This window comes from Narcine bancroftii, chromosome 2, assembly GCF_036971445.1.
Source record: "Narcine bancroftii isolate sNarBan1 chromosome 2, sNarBan1.hap1, whole genome shotgun sequence".
In the NCBI taxonomy this organism is placed as follows: domain Eukaryota; kingdom Metazoa; phylum Chordata; class Chondrichthyes; order Torpediniformes; family Narcinidae; genus Narcine; species Narcine bancroftii.
In genome coordinates, this window is record NC_091470.1 from 73,380,274 (window position 1) to 73,403,127 (window position 22,854).

The 22,854-nt window shown below is 39.5% G+C and overlaps 1 protein-coding gene across 6 annotated transcripts in view; it reads right to left on the minus strand.

Moving 5' to 3' along the window:
• The window catches only part of LOC138753737 (protein PALS1-like), an 80,612-nt gene that overhangs the window by 56,608 nt on the left and 1,150 nt on the right, over positions 1 to 22,854 (minus strand). The gene's annotated exons all lie outside the window — the stretch shown is intronic.

Below are 22,854 nucleotides of genomic sequence, written 5' to 3' on the forward strand. Positions count from 1 at the left end.
CTCAGTTTTCTTCAGGCTGACTTCCAGGCCAAACATTTTGGCAGTTTCCGCAAAGCAGGACGTCAAGCGCTGAAGAGCTGGCTCTGAATGGGCAACTAAAGCGGCATCGTCTGCAAAGAGTAGTTCACGGACAATTTTCTCTTGTGTCTTGGTGTGGGCTTGCAGGCGCCTCAGATTGAAGAGACTGCCATCCGTGCGGTACCGGATGTAAACAGCGTCTTCATTGTTGGGGTCTTTCATGGCTTGGTTCAGCATCATGCTGAAGAAGATTGAAAAGAGGGTTGGTGCCAGAACACAGCCTTGCTTCACGCCATTGTTAATGGAGAAGGGTTCAGAGAGCTCATTGCTGTATCTGACCCGACCAACCAAGGTAGGAAGTATCAGAGCCTATGCATTTTGCATCAACTTCAGTGTAAATGTCACATTGAACGGGCTTTTCTTGGTTTAGTGGAAATGTTCCAATCCAACTCGGCTTTAAACACAGGTCACTGACACACCAATATACTGGGATCTCAATGTGAAAGCACCTCGATAAGATTACTATTTATTGAACAATGTTTATTTATTTTTATATCCATATATAGATAATGTATTTTTCTGTATGTATTACACCTGTTACATGTTTTTGTACAGATGGCTGAAGAACGCTGTTTGGTCAGGATGCACTAATATGATCAGATGAACTTGAAGTGTCCCGTAGTCAAGTTGAGCAACAGAGTGTCAAACACAAAGATATACCTTCCAGATAACATGCTGAACTTCTCCATGCTCTGACCCACAAACAGGACAAACATACAAGAGGAAGTAGTACAATACGGAAAGGGAAAGGGGAATACTTAATATCGAGCAGTTTCCATAAAGTCTCATAGAATTAGGCCAAAAGCAAATAAGGAAACCTCCATTTGATTGCTATCTACCATCCTCCATTGAGTTCTTATTGAGAACATTGAGAAAACATCTCTCACATTGAGAAACAGCATACAAGTAGTGAGGAGATAGACTTTAGGGATTTTAATATTTATTTACAAGAATAAGCAGAGGCTGCAGGAATGCTGGTGACTGAAGGGATTCTCTTTTACTTCTATCGCTAGAGCTGCTGGGCAATGCTTATGGCTCATGTCCTTTTCTGAGGATGATGTGCAGGCTACCTTCAGGAGAGAGAATCCAAGGAAAGCATCCAGTCTGGACAGAGGACCCAGTTGAGTATTAAAAAGCTGTGCTGACCAACTTGTGTATTCACAGACATCTTCAACATCTCACTCCAAAAAGTGTTAGTCGTACCGGTGCCCAAGAAGAGTGGACTAGTCTGCTTTAATGACAATCGACCAGCAGCCTTTTCATCCACAGTGATGAAGTATTTTGAAAGGCCGTTGTTGAAGTATATCAGCTCCTGTCTGATTGGAGACATGGACTCCACTCCAATTCGCCTATTGTAGCAACAGGTCTATGAAAGATGCCATCTCATTGGCTGGACAAGCCCTGGAACATCTGGACAGCAAAGATGCATTCAACAGGATGCTCTTTATCAATTACCATTCAGCTTTTAACATCATCATCCCTTCAAAACTGATCAGCAAGCTCCAAGACCTGGAACTCAACACCCCACTGTATAATTGTATATTGGATTCCTCACCTCCAGACCACAGTAAGTAAGAATTGGTAAGAACATCTCCTCCACAATCTCCATCAGTACTGGAGCAACACAGGGCAGTGTTCTTAGCCCCCTGCTCTATTCACTTTACACCTATGAATGTATGGCTCAGTATGACAATAACACCATCTACAAATTTGCCAATGATACCTTGGTAATGGGTGGTAATAAATAAAAAATAACAAGTCGGTACACAAGAGGGAGATTGAAAACTTGGCTGAGTGGTGACATCAAGTGCAAGGTCCAAAACAACCTCACACTTAATGTCACCAAAACCAAGAACCTGATTGTTAACTTCAGGAAGGGAAAACCAGAGGTAATTGGGGGAATTAGAAGTGGAGAGGGTGAGCAGTTTTAAGTTCTTGGGAGTCAATATCTCAGTAAATCTTTCCTGGACCCTACGCTAATGGCATCGTAAAGAAAGAACGTCAGTGTCTCTACTTCCTCAGGAGTTTGCAGAGGTTTGGTAATGACACAAGAAACCCTGGCAAATATCTACAAATGTGTGGTGGAAGGTGTACGATCTGGTACGGGAACACCAATATCCCTAGTGTAAAGCTCTCCAAAAGGTAGTGATCCCAGCCCAGTACATCATGGGCAAAACCCTCCCTTCTATCGAGAATATCTCCCTTCTATCGAGAATATCTCCCTTCTATCGAGAATATCTCCCTTCTATCGAGAATATCTCCCTTCTATCGAGAATATCTCCCTTCTATCGAGAATATCTCCCTTCTATCGAGAATATCTCCCTTCTATCGAGAATATCTCCCTTCTATCGAGAATATCTCCCTTCTATCGAGAATATCTCCCTTCTATCGAGAATATCTCCCTTCTATCGAGAATATCTCCCTTCTATCGAGAATATCTCCCTTCTATCGAGAATATCTCCCTTCTATCGAGAATATCTCCCTTCTATCGAGAATATCTCCCTTCTATCGAGAATATCTCCCTTCTATCGAGAATATCTCCCTTCTATCGAGAATATCTCCCTTCTATCGAGAATATCTCCCTTCTATCGAGAATATCTCCCTTCTATCGAGAATATCTCCCTTCTATCGAGAATATCTCCCTTCTATCGAGAATATCTCCCTTCTATCGAGAATATCTCCCTTCTATCGAGAATATCTCCCTTCTATCGAGAATATCTCCCTTCTATCGAGAATATCTCCCTTCTATCGAGAATATCTCCCTTCTATCGAGAATATCTCCCTTCTATCGAGAATATCTCCCTTCTATCGAGAATATCTCCCTTCTATCGAGAATATCTCCCTTCTATCGAGAATATCTCCCTTCTATCGAGAATATCTCCCTTCTATCGAGAATATCTCCCTTCTATCGAGAATATCTCCCTTCTATCGAGAATATCTCCCTTCTATCGAGAATATCTCCCTTCTATCGAGAATATCTCCCTTCTATCGAGAATATCTCCCTTCTATCGAGAATATCTCCCTTCTATCGAGAATATCTCCCTTCTATCGAGAATATCTCCCTTCTATCGAGAATATCTCCCTTCTATCGAGAATATCTCCCTTCTATCGAGAATATCTCCCTTCTATCGAGAATATCTCCCTTCTATCGAGAATATCTCCCTTCTATCGAGAATATCTCCCTTCTATCGAGAATATCTCCCTTCTATCGAGAATATCTCCCTTCTATCGAGAATATCTCCCTTCTATCGAGAATATCTCCCTTCTATCGAGAATATCTCCCTTCTATCGAGAATATCTCCCTTCTATCGAGAATATCTCCCTTCTATCGAGAATATCTCCCTTCTATCGAGAATATCTCCCTTCTATCGAGAATATCTCCCTTCTATCGAGAATATCTCCCTTCTATCGAGAATATCTCCCTTCTATCGAGAATATCTCCCTTCTATCGAGAATATCTCCCTTCTATCGAGAATATCTCCCTTCTATCGAGAATATCTCCCTTCTATCGAGAATATCTCCCTTCTATCGAGAATATCTCCCTTCTATCGAGAATATCTCCCTTCTATCGAGAATATCTCCCTTCTATCGAGAATATCTCCCTTCTATCGAGAATATCTCCCTTCTATCGAGAATATCTCCCTTCTATCGAGAATATCTCCCTTCTATCGAGAATATCTCCCTTCTATCGAGAATATCTCCCTTCTATCGAGAATATCTCCCTTCTATCGAGAATATCTCCAAAGAATGCTGCTGACAGAGAGCAGATGCAATCATGAAGGATTGACACCAACCAGTACACACTCTGTTCTCACTGCTACCAACAGGAAAGAGGTTTAGGTGCCACAAGACTCACACCATCAGATTCAGGAACAGCTGCTACCCCTCCACCACCAGACTCTTCAACAACAAATTCAATCAGGGACTCATTTAAGGACCCTTACTTATGCACTTTCTTGATTTTTTAAAAATTCTCTCTGCAGTGCAAAGTTTGTTTACATTAATTATTTGTTTACAGTCCTTTATTTGTTTAAATGTTTATGTTGTGTACAGCTTTTCTTTGCATTACCAATAAGTGATAATTTTGCCTCACCCCGCAGGAAAAAATCTCAGCGTTGTACGTGATGTCGTGCATATACTGACAATAATTCTGAAATCTCTGACTCTTTAGATGTTTTCATGCTGGGCTTCCACTTCAAGGCCAGGTTCAAACACAGATAAATTTTTTTAAAATTACCTGTTTACAGAGCCGCTGTAGGCGGGGGTGACTGTTGCTGTGGCACAGCCCATCATAAATATGTAGCAGAGCATTGGTCATCTTCCCGACTCATAATTCCCCCCTGCAGCTGGAACTGCTCTGCGTTTCACAGAATGGTTTCAGCAGCATGGGGGATTATGGGTCTGCTGCATATTGAGCCGATGAACAACTCTGAAGGCCAAAGCAGCCACGGTGAGGTGCAGGAGCGACCAGCAGTGCTGTCACAGCCCACCCTGTTGAACTTGCTGCTCCTGCCCTGCCAGCCCCTGCCGGCCGTCCCTGCCCTGAGTGGGGGTCATGGAGGAAGAGGAGTGAGTGAGAGAGAGGTAAGTGAGATGGGTCATGAACTGACGTCATCATCAGCCTGTCCTTAGGCAGCCGCTTGCAACAGCAGTACATTCATGTTGTGTGGCAGAGCCGCAGCTGACACTACATCGGAGAGGGATTGGAGTCGGCGCCTTGGAGCTGGACAAGGAACATCCATGAAGGAAAGTTTTCCGACGCAAGGGCAGATAATCTCTGCCTTTACATTTGGATATTTTTGCTTTATGAAAGGGCCCTTTGTTTGAACGAAGATTAGAGTCTCAAAGGATTGGGCATTTCAGGAAAGCAAGAAGAATTTATTTTTTCAATCCAGATGTTGGTGGATCTTTAAAAATTCATTACCAAAAGTCTTGTGCAAACTCAGTCAATTAATATATTCAAGACAGAGAACAATATATTTTTAGATACAAGGTGAATCAAGGGATTATGGGAGATTTTTCTGAGGCAGAAGATTAGCTACAACTTTAATGAATAGCTAAGGAGCCTCAAGGATCTGACACACCCATTTCAGCTTATATTTCTGTTTTTTGTGCAATCACGCTAGATTGGTTAGAGATGGAACAGATCTGCCACCTCAGAATTAGACATTAATGTGCCACAGCAATACCATGAACAGTAATAAAAAATATCCATTGCTACCAGCTGTTATCTCATGACTTGGCTGATACCTCATGACTTGGCTGATACTTCAGTCTGCCATTAAAAATTAAGACAAGGAATCAAGTTTGCTCCAATGACAAATAATGTGTAGAAATCCCAATCTTTTATCAGGGATAAAGCATTAAAGAGAGAAAAAAAAAAATCACAGGCCCAAGGGAACACAAATTATCAGGACCTGATGGCTAGCACTCACGGATTTTTAAAGTAAATGATTGCTTATTGTCAACTCATTGGCTGAATGTTCCCCCCCCCCCCCCCCCCCCAAAACTCACTAAATTTCAGATAGGTACCAAAAGATTGGAAAACAGCCATAGTTTCTCTTGTTCAAAAAGAAGGGAAGCACATAAGCCAGGAAACGGAGTCAATAATCAAAGAGGAATAACTATATTTTTAGAAAACCTTAATAGAAATCAAATGCAATCAACATGGTTAAAGATAAATCACATTTAACAAATTTGCTTCAATTCCTTGATGGAGAGTTGATAGAAGGGAACCTAGAGATGTTGAGTATTTAGATTTCCAAAAGTTATTTGACAAATTAACATAGAAGAGCCTGGTGCATAAATTAAAAACCCAAGGTATTAGAGGAAGTGTGTTAGCATGGATTGAAAACTGCCTGTAACATAGAAAACAAAAGAATTGGAAATAAATGGGTGATCTTTTTTTAATGCTGCGAGAATGCAACTAGTGGACCATTCCAGGGTTCTGTTTTTGGCTCCGAATTGTTCACTATTTACATTGAGGAGAGAACAAAATGCAAGGTTTCCAAGTTTGCCAAACATATGGAAATAGGTGAAAGGGAATACTGCAATGAGGATATTGTGATTCTGCAACAAGACACTGACGGAGTGAATGCAAAAATCTGGCAGATAAGTTTAATATGAGAAAGAATGAAATCATGTACTTTAAAAAAACTTTATTTTAAAGTTTGCAGACATGTAGTATATTTAATCCACATACATCCTTCATTTTAATACAAGTTGTTAATGACTACAAAACTGAAATATACCTCTCCCCTTAAACACTAAAACACTCCCTAATCCAGTCCCCCAAAACAAATCAATCATTACTTATACAAGATCACAAGACAAAGGAATAGAACCAGGCCACTCGCCCCATCCAGTCTTTTCTGTAAATCTACACTAAGCTACTCTACACTAGTTCCAATTTCCGGCCTTTCCCCCCATATCCCTTGATGCCGTCATTAATGAGATACTTGTCTATTTCTTGTTTAAATACTTCCAGTGATCTGGCTTCCACTGCTGTATGCGGCAGAGAGTTCCACAGATCCACGACCCTCTGGCTAAAAAAGTTCTTCCTAATCTCTGTTTTATATGGATAACCTCTAATTTTCAGACTATGTCCCCTTGTCCTTGATTCACCCACCAAAGCAAACATCTTACCCATCTAAACCTTTAAAAATACGAAAGGCCTCTATGAGATCTCCTCTCATTCTCCTATACTCCAATGAATGCAACCCAAGAGCTGCCAAATGCTCCTCATACGTTAGCCCTTGCATTCTGCGAATCATCCTAGTAAATTTCTTATGCACCCTCTCCAGCAACATTACATCCTTTCTAAGATAGGGGGCCCAAAACAGTACTCCAAATGAGGTCTCACCAGTGCCCCATAGAGTCTCATCAACACCTCTTTACTCTTATACACTATTCCTCTTGAAATGAATGCCAACATAGCATTCATTTTCTTAACTTCCAATTTCATCTGGTCATTAACTTTTAGGTTTCCCAGCACGAGGACACCCAGGTCCCTTTGCACATCTGAGGTCTGAATTTTCACCCCATCCAAATAGAATTCTGCCTGTTTGTTTCCACTGCCAAAATGTACAACTGTACATTTCTTTATGTTAAATCTCATCTTCCATAATTTTGCCCAGTCTCCTAATCTGTCTATTTCCTTCTGCAACTTTACCGTTTCTATTACACTTCCTACTCCGCCATCTACCTTGGTGTCATCTGCAAATTTGGCCTCAAAACCATTCATACAACAATCCAAATCATTAAAATAAATTGTAAACAGCAGTGGCCCCAATACCGTCCCCTGCGGAACACCACTAGTTACGGCAGCCATCCAGAATGGGAATCCTTAATTTCAACCCTTTGCTTCCTGCCTATCAGCCACTTTTCTATCCAGTTTACTATCTTCCCTGTAATTCCATGGGCCTTCATCTTATTTAGCAGCCTAATATGCAGCACCTTATTGAAAGCCTTTTGAAAATCTAAGTAGATAACATCCACAGCTTCTCTGTCTATCCTACTTGAGATTTCTTCAAAAAACTAATAGGTTAGTCAGGCAGGATCTAAAAGAAATCATGCTGACTTGGACCTATCCTGTCACGCATCTCTAGGTATTTCATAACCTCATCCTTGAGGATCGATTCTAATATCTTCCCAACCACCGACGTCAGATTAATTGGTCCATAGTTTCCTTTTTTCTGTCTCCCACCTTTTTTAAACAGTGGAACTACATATGAATAACATACAGTAACATACTAAAGAAAGAAAAATAGATAAGAAAAGTAGAGTAATAGAAATGATGGATTGTACTAAGGCAGGTCAGAGGCCACAACAGATTTAACTATCAAATATTGTCTATACTATCTGGCGAGGTCATAGGGAACGGCAAGGAATAAGACTGACCCACATGCATGGCTCCATATTTGAGGGTATGTGTTATATTTATTTCTTAAATATTAGTAATTCGTTCCAATAGTTACCCTATTTTTACCCAAAATGGTCTTACCTTTGGACACTTCCATGAGGAGTGCAGAAAGATACCTTCCTCTATACCACATCTAAAACATTTATTTGATCAGTCTGATTTTATTTTATGCAATTTATATGGTGTGATACATAGTTGATTTAAAAAAAAATTATGGTACTAAGCTGTATCGCAGATTAATTGTGTTGGACATACAACCTCTGCACAAATCCATCCATAGTGTCTCATCAATTGTAATGTTGAGATCCTGTTCCCATTTCTGTTTAGATTTGTATAATCCTGATTTAGACGATGTTCTCTGTAATAACAGTACATTGTGGAGGTAAATTTCTCTACTGGCTCTCATTGAATAAGTTTCCATCACTGCAGCAATAAACTTTTTGATTTGTCCCTTTAAAAAAAGCAAAAAAGCTTATTTCTAGATATTCCATATTTATCCCTCAATTGAATAAAGATCTTAACTGACTTGTTCACAACAGTCTTTTATTATCTTAGTTCCGTTATCATAATGACAATTTCAAAAATTTATTGCCTTGGAAAAAGGGTATCAAGTTATTCCAGAATAGAGGGATATACAGTGATGTATCCCCACCCCCCCTATCTTTGTCCAATTTCCCCATCTATCTTGCCCCAGATTATTAAATGTTTCAATAAAGGTGTATCTTTATTTCCTGACATCAATCTTGAATTCCATTTATAAAAAGTCTTGGGTGACTTCTCTTCATTTTTCTCCTTTTCAATGTTGATCCATGTCAGGCTAATTCCCTCTTCAAAAAAAGATGCAATAAAACCCATTTAAGATGATCTATAATAATTGTAAAAATTAGGCAATTGCAATTTCCCTAATTCATATTTCCATGTAAATTTCTGCACTCGAGACATTTTACCCTTCCATAAAAATTTATGGGATGTTATGTATTTAATGTTATGACTATCCTATAAAAATCAAGCTAGACAGTGTGTACCTATATTCTTTGGAAGAATGAAGGGTGACCTTATCCAAACATGCAAGATCCGAAAGGGGCTTGACAAATTAGATACTGAGATGTTCTCACGTGGGATAGTCAAAAGGACATAGCTACAAAATAGGAAGATAGTCATTTAAAATTAAGGCGAATAAAGATTTCTTCTCTCAGAGGGCAGTGAATCACTGGAATTCTTCGGTGATCATTCGATGTATTTTCGGTGGAGATGCACAAATATTTGAAAGATCTATAAATTGTCCTGTGGGAAACAGCCACAATCATATTGCATAGCAGTGCAGACCTGAAGGACCAGGGACTATTCCTCCTATTTTCTTGTGTTCATGTGCAGGAGTACATGCCAATAGTAATGTCAAATGTGAGGTGGCAACCTGGTGAACATTAACACAAGCGATTTCTTCTTAGACAGTCATAAGGATTAAGGGGTTGACTCCACTTCAGTTCTGCAGTGTCTGATGAGGCCAAAGTTGGCATCTCAGCTCCTCAGATAGGCAAATGGGAAGCAGTGAAGCGATGTGCTCTTGCCATTAATGCAGGGCTTCTTTGTGATTTTGTTATACAGACTTAAGTTATTCAACACCACACAAATCTTCATTTCTTTCCTCTTTATTTAAGGAGACAGAGAGTAAACATCAGCAGTTCCCGTCAGTGAAATTTTGTGACATTTTCTCCTGAATATTTAAGACTTTGAGAACATCCTTGAATATTTTGCACAAAAGTGCTGGAGAAACTCAGCAGGTCACACAACATCTAGAGGAAGCAAAGAGTAACCGATGTTTTGGGCCTCAGGCCTACGAAGCCACCATCCCAGAGGATCTTTCCTGGACCCCACATGCTAATGGCACTCTAAAGAAAGCACGTCAGTGCCTCCACTTCCTCAGAATTTGTGGAAGTCCAGCATGTCATCGGAAACTCTGGCAAATTTTTACAGATATGTTTAGTGGAGAATGTACTGACTGGCTGCATCACAGTCTGGTAGGGGACACCAATACCCCTGAATGTAAAGCCCACCAAGTGGTCGTGGACACAGCCCAGGCCATCACAGGCATAAACATTCCCAATAAAGAGAACATCTACAAGGAACGCTGTATGCAGAGAGCAGTTGTAGTCATCAAGGATCCACATCACACTCTGTTCTTGCTGCTATCATCAGGAAGGAGGTACAGGTGCCACAAGTCTTGCATCACCTGGTTTAGAATCAGCTGCTACCCCTCCACAAGACTCAACCACAAACTCAATTGGAGACTCATTTAAGTGATCTTACTTTTGTACTTTGTTTTTTTTTCCTTTCTGTATTGTAGTTTGTTTCTTCTTTGGCTTGGCTTCGCGGACGAAACTTTATGGAGGGGGTAAATGTCCACGTCAGCTGCAGGCTCGATTGTGGCTGACAAGTCCGATGCGGGACAGGCAGACACGGTTGCAGGGGAAAATTGGTTGGTTGGGGTTGGGTTTTTCCTCCTTTGTCTTTTGTCAGTGAGGCGGGCTCTGTGGTCTTCTTCGAAGGAGGTTGCTGCCCGCCGAACTGCGAGGCGCCAAGATGTACGGTTTGAGGCGATATCAGCCCACTGGCGGTGGTCAATGTGGCAGGCACCAAGAGATTTCTTTAGGCAGTCCTTGTACCTCTTCTTTGGTGCACCTCTGTCACGGTGGCCAGTGGAGAGCTCGCCATATAACACGATCTTGGGAAGGCTATGGTCCTCCATTCTGGAGACGTGACCCACCCAGCGCAGCTGGATCTTCAGCAGCGTGGACTCGATGCTGTCGGCCTCTGCCATCTCGAGTACTTCGATGTTGGTGATGAAGTCACTCCAATGAATGTTGAGGATGGAGCGGAGACAGCGCTGATGGAAGCGTTCTAGGAGCCGTAGGTGATGCCGGTAGAGGACCCATGATTCGGAGCCGAACAGGAGTGTGAGTATGACAACGGCTCTGTATACGCTTATCTTTGTGAGATTTTTCAGTTGGTTGTTTTTCCAGACTCTTTTGTGTAGTCTTCCAAAGGCGCTATTTGCCTTGGCGAGTCTGTTGTCTATCTCGTTGTCGATCCTTGCATCTGATGAAATGGTGCAGCCGAGATAGGTAAACTGGTTGACTGTTTTGAGTTTTGTGTGCCCGATGGAGATGTGGGGGGGATGGTAGTCAAGGTGGGGAGCTGGCTGATGGTTGTCCTCCGTTTTTTTCAGGCTGGCTTCCAGGCCAAACATTTTGGCAGTTTCCGCAAAACAGGACATCAAGCGCTGAAGAGCTGGCTCTGAATGGGCAACTAAAGCGGCATCGTCTGCAAAGAGTAGTTCACGGACAAGTTTCTCTTGTGTCTTGGTGTGAGCTTGCAGGCGCCTCAGATTGAAGAGACTGCCATCCATGCGGTACCGGATGTAAACAGCATCTTCATTGTTGAGGTCTTTCATGGCTTGGTTCAGCATCATGCTGAAGAAGATTGAAAAGATGGTTGGTGCGAGAACACAGCCTTGCTTCACACCATTGTTAATGGAGAAGGGTTCAGAGAGCTCATTGCTGTATCTGACCCGACCTTGTTGGTTTTCGTGCAGTTGGATAACCATGTGGAGGAACTTTGGGGGGCATCCGATGCGCTCTAGTATTTGCCAAAGCCCTTTCCTGCTCACGGTGTCGAAGGCTTTGGTGAGGTCAACAAAGATGATGTCGAGTCCTTTGTTTTGTTCTCTGCACTTTTCTTGGTAATTCTGCCTAGTCTCTGTGAAAAAGAATTTCTGGGTTATATGTGATTGTCATGCATATACTCTGATAATAAATCTGAAATCTGAGCATCTGGTGTCAAACATACAAACAATACCGCCTGAACAAAGGAGTTGACCAAATCTAACTAGAGCCTCTAACTCGAGAGAGGACTCCATTTTTCTTCCTTTCCAGCGAATTTAGGAGAAATTAGTGGAATCAGCATTGGAAATTTGGGATGCCTGCTTTCGTTGCAAACAGATTACTGCAAAGTTCAATAGTTCTTTTAAGAGTTATGAATATTGATGAATAATTAAACAAACAGGATATGGAAGCGCCAGAACATGTTGGGGCCAGCACATGAAAACCACAGACTGTATTCACAATCACATTCAACGAGATGTGTTAAGTGGATGGTTCATCCCAATTGCATCTAGAAATTCTCATTATTCCAGATAATCTGATTCACTCCACACAAAAATCGAGAAATGACTGACAGCAGTAAACACAATATTACTTGCGGCTGAGAATATACTTACTACGGGAATGTGGAAGTGCTCCAGAATTAGTCAGGCCTCTACTTCTTTACCTACTCCTGTACTTATGGCTTCTAACCTGTCTCCTTCACCCTCCTTGGTGGTCTCTCCTGCCACCTGCCTTTCCACCTCACACACCATTTCCTTTACCCATCAACTCTGGGCCTCAGCCCCCACTTCTTTCTACCTTAATACATGCAATTGCAACTCCCTAAATTGAAATGTCATCACCATGCAGAATAAAGTTGTTCTCTTCATCAGTATCAAAACAGGTTTCCCTCCAGAAGAACAGACAGGAGCACCACTTATAAATACTGTGGCTATTTTCTATTTGTTCCTGACTAACTGCTAGTTTAATATTCATAGGTGATATTTTCACTGGACTGCAAAGGTAAATTCATTAATAAATGCAAATCAGTGTGCCATTAAGCAAAGAGTCAAATGGAACTTTGATCATCTTCCAAGCATCAAACTATTGGGAGGAAACCAAGGCCTCTCCTGATGAGCTACATATATGTTAGTGTCCATTCTCTCAGACAGACGCTTCTTTCTTCCCCAATGCCCCACTGCATTTTTCTCCCCCATACTATAACCTTCTTGATATCAGCACAAGCCCACTGCCAATCCAACCTTCATGCCCCACTACTGACTAATCTCTCAAATTTCCAATGGAAATAGGTGACCCCAATAGTTATTGCCTCCCGAGTCACAGAATATGATATCTCACTGCGAATGAAAAATGAACTTTCGTCACTTTGTTCAATAAAGGCGATGCTGAGCTTGAAACTTCAAATGACATGATTGTAAAGTCTGTCAGTATATATTTTTTCTTCAGATGACACAAGGAAACAAATAAATGGTTTGCCTTCACTGCTTTATTGGAATCTTTGGTGCACAAAGTTAAATTTATTTCACAATGCATCTGTTAACTTATCTCTAATGCCTACAAAGTGAAGCTTAATTTCACTCCTCCAGTCATTGCTCTGACAAACTAAATAATTGGAAAGTTTGGAATTCCTGACTGTACGAGGTAATTTGGGAGTTAACATTTTCAATTTACAGCTACAACCCTCCTCGTGTATCTGTTCAACTCTCTATAGGCAGCATGAAACTAGAATAAATCATTTTAGAATACAATGAATGAAGTTGATGCTTTATCCATCTCAGATACCCAAAATACTAGTTGTAAACACAGAGAAACAAGTCCCAAGGTCTGTTGTAAAATTGTATTCAATCTGATACATTTGAGTAGCCATGAAATTATTTCAGCATCTTTAAAAATTATACATCAAATCTTATTCTAACCTATCCTGCTCATAATTGCAGATTAAACTCAAGCATACCAAAATTCTGCAATAAGTCAATAAATGTCAAAACATTTACCCACACTGGAGATGAGTTATACAAGCTTCTGTCACAATCACCCTCATCTTCCAAACAAAAATGAAAAAAAAAAAATATCCCCAAGGTTGAAACAAAATTTTAACAACTCATGGAGCTGATTGAAAATTATTTGAAGTTAAACTGGCATGACATAGTTATTATAAAAATTAAAGTCACCAATATTTTCTGTTTACAATTAGATCCAATTCCAAAACAATGCCGCCTTCGTTACAACCCCCGACTTGCATCCAAAGGGGCAATCTTGCTGGACCTAACCAACTGAAGCAGAGGAAAGGTGGTTTAATTTAGGATTGCAACACAATGTCCAACCAACAGCTATTGGAGTAATATCTGGGACTTGTTTCATGTCAGGTGATGGCTCAATGAACTGAGGGGCTTGCAGCTCATGACACAACCATCTCTCAAATGTATGGCCAAGGTGACCATTCTCAAGTCTGGGCAGCAGGCCAACTAGGAGTCTGCCCATATTGACTGGCTGCCCTTCTTCCATGTAAATGCCTGCAGCCAGTGTCTTGGAGAGAGAGCACATAGTTTCTGCTGGCAGCCTTCTTATGGTAGGTACCATAGGGGCTGGAATGAAACCTAGACAGGAAGTGTCGCATTTTAATTTAAATGTTGTAAATATGCAAATAAAGTTTTAAAACAAAAACATTCTGACTGTCCCTTTGCTGAACCATAAGGAGGTAGAATATCTTATCATTTATCGACCATTCAGCAATGCATCTCTGCCAGGTGCAGTTTGCTAGCTGAGTGGGACGTTGTATCTATTTGATCCATTTGGAATTTCAATATTGGGGTGGGGATGGTGGAATTAATTTGTTAACATTGTCTATGTAATTGTTTGCCCAATATACCAGCTAATGAACTCTCAATTGGTCATGTAGTAGCTTCCAATTTGTTTATATTCCAAACTTCACTTTTAAATATTTTTTGTTTTTAAAAACTATATCACTTAATAATGAGTCAAAGCAAGGAAAATTTAGTTTCTAATCTATTTATTTGCCTTGTGAACCGAAGTAATTACTCTAAAACATTTATTGGGTTGGACCATGTGCAATCATTACTGCAAGTTTTCATCACATTTCAGTTTCCAGAAATCTCCAATTACCTTGTACAACTAATTTTAACAAATCATGAATAACGAATATAAAACAATGTTTTATTGACAAGTTACAGGTTGTCATTAATCATACTCTATTGAACACCATTAATGTTAAATTACCAAAAATCATACAGCAGTCTTACTAAGATGGCATCAAGATATTTAACAAATATCCAATAGCTGTAGATGTTATTCACTTTCAGCTCAAAATTATTTAAAACAAATTGTGCTCCTATTTCAAGCAAACTAACTGAAGTCAACTGCAAAAACAAGAACCATTTTGAATCAACAACACATTCTCAACAAAAGGACAAACACCCTAAACCACTTGGATCAAATGTTTCTTAAATTGACATTTAAATTTTTGATATTCAGTGCATGTCTAAGTGGGGGCCACAACTGTCAATGCAGCTTTGATTGACAGAGAGGTGAATCATGTGCCCCTACCACACTAATTTGAAAGAAACAGATGCAAATCAAAATGCCCAAGAACCTTCCACAACTTGATAAGAAGTGTTAGAATTCATTAACAATATTTTAAATGATTTCTCTTTACCTCATTATTGACCAAACTATTTTTCACAATGGGCTGCAATAATATACCTTACTTCTCTTCTATTGCAACAACAATTATTTCAATTTAAGCAATACTTTTATATCAAGGGAAAGATGGTGGGCATGCGAGATAGAATAAGATCCTAGGCGATAGGCAATAGGTAGAAAAGGAATTGGACTGATGGAATTACTTTGCTGGGAGCGAGTATGGGTTCTTTTGCATAAACATCTAATGTCTGACTGATGGCTTGTTTTTTTTTAAATTAACTATATTCAACTTGGCTGAAATGAAAAGCTATTAATTAAAGGATGCACATTTGGAAAATATTTCCAATTTCTTTGCAATAAAAACAATATAGATTAAATGCCAGTCAGGTACAAACTCTGGAATCTTTGAGATATTACTTGCAGTAAAATAGTTTCAATTTAAATAACTATATTCAGAAGCCTAAATGTTACAAATATCACACAAATAATATTACTACTGTATATACTACTGTATATCATATTCTGGTTCACTGCCAGGTGCTAATTGTGTTTCACAAGGGTCGGTGTTGGGGGGCCACTTCTTTCTATGTTGTATATCAATTATTTATGAATTGAATGGATTTGTGGCCATTTGAAGATGATACAAAGGGAGGTGGAGGAGCAGGTAGCGTTGAGGAAACAGGGAGGCTGTTGAAGGACTCAGCAAGATTAAAAGAGTGGGCAAATGAAATACAGCACAACTCTGATTATCCAAAATGGTCGGGACTGGGCCCATTTTTTCAGAGAACTGGTCATTTAAAAAAAAAAGCCCAGTAGCAACAGCAAATCACTTGTAACAGTGTTTAAGCAACAACAAACAACAAGGGAAGGCTTTTTAAGCATTAAAATAATGTTTACTTCCTACCAAAAAAAAAATGCTGGCCACCACTGATCACCGATACTTCCCCACCGAGGCCTTGCTCGTGCTGGGAGCCGGAGCGTCCCGCTCCGGCCTGGGAACCTGATGTCCCCGCTGGCATCGACAACTTGAGATTCCTGCCAACATTGGAGCCTGGAGCTCAAGGTCTGATTTCGGATAATTGGAGTCAATGCCAGAAAGTGTATGGTCATGCATTTTGGTGGAAGAAAGAAGTGGGCAGAACATTTTAAATTCCCGGATGCAGAGGGACTTGGGAGTCCTCGTGCAGGGTACCCTTAAGGTACTTGCAAGGTTGAGTGGTGAAGGTGGCAAATGCAATGCTGGCATTCATTTCAAGAGGAATAGAATAAATGAGCAGGGATATGATGTTAAAGCTTTTTAGGGAACTAGTGAGACCTCACTTGGGGTATTGAGTGTTTTGGGCTCCTTATTTAAGAATGTGCTGACATTGCCACGGGTTCAGAGGAGGTTCACATGGATGATTCCAGGAATTAAAGGTTATTATATGAGGAACGTTTGAAGGCTCATGGCTTGTACTTGTTGGAATTTTGGAGAATGAGGAGGGGATCTCATTGAAAGATTTTGAAAGCTGAAAGGCATAGACAGAGTGGACATTGAAAGATTGTTTCCCATGGTGAGAGAATCAAGGACATGAGGGCACAACTTCATGATGAAGGGCGTCCAATTAGAACAGAGATGCAGAGGAATTTCTTAAGCCAGAAGGAGGCAAAACCATGGAATTTGTTGACAAGTCATTGAGTGTAATTAAGGTAGAGATTTATATATAGGTTCTTGATTAACCAGGGCATCAAAGGTTACAGGGAGAGCGTCTGAGTGGGAAGATTGATTAGCCCATGATTGAATGGTGGGGCAGACTCGATGGGCTAAATATCCTGTTTCTGCTCCCATGTCATATGATCTTCTGGTCAAATATTAAACAGGAAAGTCTGTAGACGCAGTGATGTAGTACAATACACAAGTGCTGGAGCATCTACAGGAAGTAAAAAGTAAACAATGTTTCAAGCCTGAACCCTTTATCAAGTTATAAGTAAAAAGCAGAGAGGTGTCTGAAATAAAAAGGTGGGGGAGGGGAAGAAAGGAGAGAATATGCTAACAGGCAAGAGATCATAGGTGGATATGGGTGGGAGGGTGGAAAAGAAAATAGCTAAGGCAATGGGGGTATATAGGAGGAGGGGATCACTCTCTGAATGGAGTGGGAAATGAAGGGGCTGAGAGAGCTGGATGAAATGAGACAGGATAGGGAAAGAGACACTCAGAGAGGGGTTTTAGAGAAATTGGATAAGTTAATGTTAATGCATCCTGGTTGGAGAATGTCCAGACAGAATATTAGGTGTTGTTTCTCCAATTTCTGGGTAATCTCGGCTTGGCACTGGGAGGAGGCTGTAGATAAAGATCAATGAAGGAATAAGGTTTGGAATTAAAATGGTTGGCCACTGGAAGGCCTCTGTAATTGCAGTAGATAGAGCGTCTGCGTCTTGTCTCTCCGATGTACAGGAGGCCACCATGGGAGCCTCACTTTCAGTAGATGATCCCTACAGATTCACAAGTAAAAGGTGGTGAGGGTGGAGGTGTGGGTGCACATAGCATTTCCTGCGGTTACAGGGGTAGGTGCTGAGAGGGCAATAAGTAGGAAGGGATGAATGGATGAGGATGTCAAACACAACTCTTGCCACCCATTGTCTTCCCTTCCTTTCACAATCATTGTTTCACTTAATCATTAGTTAAAAACCTCTTGCAGTTTGCTCTAGAAATTATTGGATCATAAATGTTAAAATAAGATCATAATTTATCTCTGGAACATCCACTTACTTTGTACAAATTTGAATTTAGTCAGAAAACATGATAACAGACTCTTCCACCCCACGAGCACATGCTCCCCAAAATATACACCAATTAATCGACAGCCCCTGTACTTTTTGAATGGTGGAAAGCAACCGTAGCACCTGGAGGAAACCCACGCAGACACGGGGAGAACGTACAAAATCCTTACCGACAGCACCAAATTCGAACTTGGGTCACTGCCGTTGTAATAACGTTGCACTAACTGCTACACTAAAACCATTTCTGCCCCAAATATTTCACATCGTCACAAGCTTCACATTCAACATACCCATCTTTAGCATATCAAAATGAGTATAACTAGATAAACAATGACACAAGAGACAGCATCTCATCTGTTTCTTTTAAAAAAAAATTGGAGAACTGGTTTTAAAAATACACCAGTACAAAATCTTTTATCGAAAACCTTTGGGACCAGACACTTTACAGAATTCCGAATTTTTCATAAATAGAATAATAGTAATGGCGGTTTGTTAAATAATTGTACTGATTTCAGTTTCGTGCACAACAAAGGCACACTCCAAAGAGAAGAATCACTGGTCAGGAGCGGGGTAGGGGGTTGTGAGTTTGCAGTGTGCTGATTCAGCCCCTACACTCTCCTCCATGTGGTTTATAAGAGCACCAGAATATTATGCTGACAATAGAAACTGATTGCAGTGAGCTTCATTCCTTTACAATATGGTCACTGGCAGCCACTATGAAATGCAAGTGCTTTTGCCAGAACAGTCCGAAAAGGTGATTCTGCTCTCTTGCAACATAGAAGTAAAATTCAATCAATAAACAAGTTGAGATTGAGCAATTTTATTTTTGTACTGCAATGGAAATTATTTGAAATGACTGGCAGCACAGGCAAACTGCACAAATGTGGACTTCAGTAGAACCACCACATTGTCCTAATTTGTGCATTTTCTGTTTTTAATTTGTATTTACTCCCTGTCAATGGAATGACAAAGGCAAGGACAAATGCAACTTTTTACAGTTTTCAGAAAATGCATCTCAATTAAATACACTGAATGCCAAAAATCAATGTCATATTAAGTTTAATCAAGGACAAGTGATGAGACAAAAATACTCTCATGAGAATCAGTGAATAAACCATGCACAGGAAAATGGTCGACTAAATGGAGCTGAAAGTCTTATGACATGGTTTAAATAGTGTTTTTGACCTGAATGTTTGGAAAGTTAGAAATAACATCATCCTTGTCTAATCCAAACCAAACATCGATATGACAACTTAGAAAAGGAAATTCTGTCAGTATAGAATATGAACCACAGAAACACATTTCACTATCTGGACATAATTCCAATCAACAATGATACTGCATAAAATGTTATTTGAACCCATATCAGATTTTATTGCATTCAAACAACTGCAATTTTACTGTCAATGTTTAGTAGCCAACAGTCCAAAGAATAACCGCAAATACTATTTACTCATTTTTCACCACAAGCTCATCCAATACCAAGCAATTCATTTAAAACGTATAGATATCATCCACCAGATTTTCTTTTATAAAATAATTAATGTATTTTGTGGTAATTACAAATTACATGGGAACTCTAAAATGCATAAATGCAGCAAAGATCTTTTGTACAGTGAATAAGTCTTTACACACCTGCAAGGATTAAGTAGTTCCTTTTTAAAAATTGTAAATCAAAGTTCAATATAGCTACAGATGATCACTTCAGCTAAGTTAGCATTTCACAACACTAAATTAATAAACTACTAGTGAGGATCAAACAAAATGACTCTCTCAATCAACTAACCAGTATCCATGAGTAGGGTACAAGTTGCACAATGCAACAAAACGACAAATAAAGTTCACAGTAAGGCAATTATACTTCAAACACATATACAATTTAACATGCCACCAATTAAGTTATCATCTGCCAAGGGAAGCTCTGCATCTGTACAAATTGTCAATTTAAAAGGTTTAATTTAAATGAAATTGGCAGTCATCTTGGGCTTTGCGATAGCACATTCAGGCAAGTTTGATGTTAGTGAATTCAAGCAATACTCCAGAGACTTCAGCATATAATCCAAGAAGATACTTCAATACATTACTGTGGGTGCATTGCACATTAGAAATTCTATATTTGGGATACTCTTAATAAACCATGGCACCATACACTTTTGTGTTTGATCAGTGACAATGTATATATAAAAGGAACACGTGATAACCAATGCTTGGGGTGTCTTTTAGCTGTTAAAGGGAGTTTATAATCCAAATGATCCTTTTCACTTTGAAAAATTAAAATTACAGAAAGTTGTGAAAATTGTACATTGATGCAAAAATCAAAATTTAGCAAAATTCCCTTCCTTGTAAACATCATAATAATCAATTTATTCAATAATGCCCTAGCGATTAAAATTCCCCCATTACAAAGCCATTTGTCACCCAGTCACATCTGTATTTGCATACCTGGAACCAAATGAGATTTTATTAGTTTCAAACTTCCATAGTAGCAGCATTGCAGATATAAGGGAAATTAAATTTATTCCAACAGTTTGTGTCTATGCTACAGAAGAATCTAATGATATCTTCCTCCCAAATCCTTCCAATCGCTTAGTTATGTGATAGGTCAGTGCTGGTAAATTTCTTTCACCAATTTTCATCACTGAATTATATCATGTAATTGTCTCCCCATAGAGAATAAACTTCAATAAATTCTTAGGAAATGCTGGGATTGAGAAGCGGAAAGGAAAGAAATAACCTTGCAGTCATGATATGAACATATTTTGACAAAAAATATTTGATTTCCCACCTAAACCAAACACAGGGTTCAAAAAACTCTGAGGCTGTGGCTGGAAATCGAATATTTGAATGCAATGAAAAATAAAGTTAACTTTCAACAGTCTGTGTGAGACTCAAAATTTGACAATCTTTAGAAGTTGTGGACAACAAAATAAATACCACAATGCAATTAGTGTAGTCTAATTAGCTTATCAAGCAGAAGCACATGATCTAAAAATCCAAATATACCAATCACCTGAACAAGCTTATACAAATTAATTAGATTGCTCCTTGAACAATACACACTATTTAATCACTCTGTTTGCCACAAAGTTTAGTTAGCACCTGGAACCCTTACATAGCTTATGATGAAACAATTATTAACTTTAGCGATAGTTTGCCTCCCAAACAAGACATCTAAACTAATACTGTATTTTCGATCAGATTTTTTAAGTACTAGTCTCTGAGAATTCTTGTACAGTATATTTAAATCTTCAATGAATTATGCTTTCGTAATGGCAAAGGAGGTCATCTAAAGGAGCCCATCAGGACTGGACCAGATCTCAAAACAATCCCATTGGTCTTTCCACTCCATTCCTGCAACTTATTCTTCCTTATGTATACCCTTTGGATTCTTTTTGCCAATAACCCACAATAAAGGGTAATATTAGCAAATTAACCTACCATTTTTGTGATGAAGGAAATTCATGGGGTCATAGAGAGATTGTACAGATCTCATTCAAAGTCAGGAATGAGTCTGAATTTTTTTTTAAAGTAACTTTATAAACTTTGAATACCTTCCAACACAAAAATACAATAAAACATCAGAATATTATCTATATTCTAGACAAGAAACCAATTTCAGTGCAACTTCTACATGTAGAAAAAGGATGACTGCATTGCAGGCACAATTACAATTTGCTGTAAGAATACAATTCTCCTGATTTAATCTATCCATTAGTGCCACCATAAAATTTCTTTATAATTTCCTCAGCTCAAAAGAGAACTGCCACAGTTTATCTTGTGCTATCACAGAACAGGTTCTTTATTCCATGTCTTGTTCCAGCAGGTCACGTCTTCGCCAATATTTTGCTATTCTTTTTAAAGTGTGCAGAATTGAGTGCAGGGCTTCACCTTCAACCCAGTATATATTTTACAAACATTTCAAACTTACTTTTGTATTTTTATTCCTCTATTAATAAAGGCAATGATCTCACATCCCTTCTTTGAAAACCCTTCTCAAATGCCACGAAATTGAAAAGGCCCATGTCTGGCACCATTTTTAAAAAAAAATTTGTCGTTAATATTGCTGCCCTTCCCCCCAATGTAAAAATATCAATTCACATTTTTCTGAATTAAATCTCACTGCTCTGTCCATTTAACCAGTCAAGAGACTGATTTCTTCTTCCCAAGTTTCATGTTATTTGCAAACTTCCTAAACATTTGCTGTGTACTCCAAAGACGTGGATTAGAGTACCACACAAAGGAAAGTTGTGCAAATAGCAGTGCCTGGGAACATGGCAGTACTTATGAGCATTCTTAAAAAATGGAAAAGCAAAGCTGATCTTCTTGTCGAGGGCATGGGCTTCATAATTAGGTCAATGGAAAAGTTATTGAATGAATGCCCATTGTTAGGAGTGATTGGCCTGCAGTTTGCCAGATTTATCCTCCTCCACTTTTATAAATATATACATGCGCAACCCTCGAGTTCATTCCATGCCATTTCCAAGGAGGATGAGAAGAATGGAGGCAGACTTATTTCCCTCAGTATATTTATTTTTTCTCTCCGAATCCGGTAACCTGCTGGAGAAGCTCTGCAGGCAATGTAGCATAGATGGAATTTGGATGCTGCATGACCCAGTTTCCTCAGCATTTCTGTACACGGCGCTAGACCCCAGCATCTGCAGCCTTCTTGTTGACCTGAACCAGGTGACTTTCCCTCGGACAGCTGCCATTTTTTCCAGCAAATTTTATCCTTTCCAATAATACCCAGTACCTTGACATTACTGCTCCAATGAA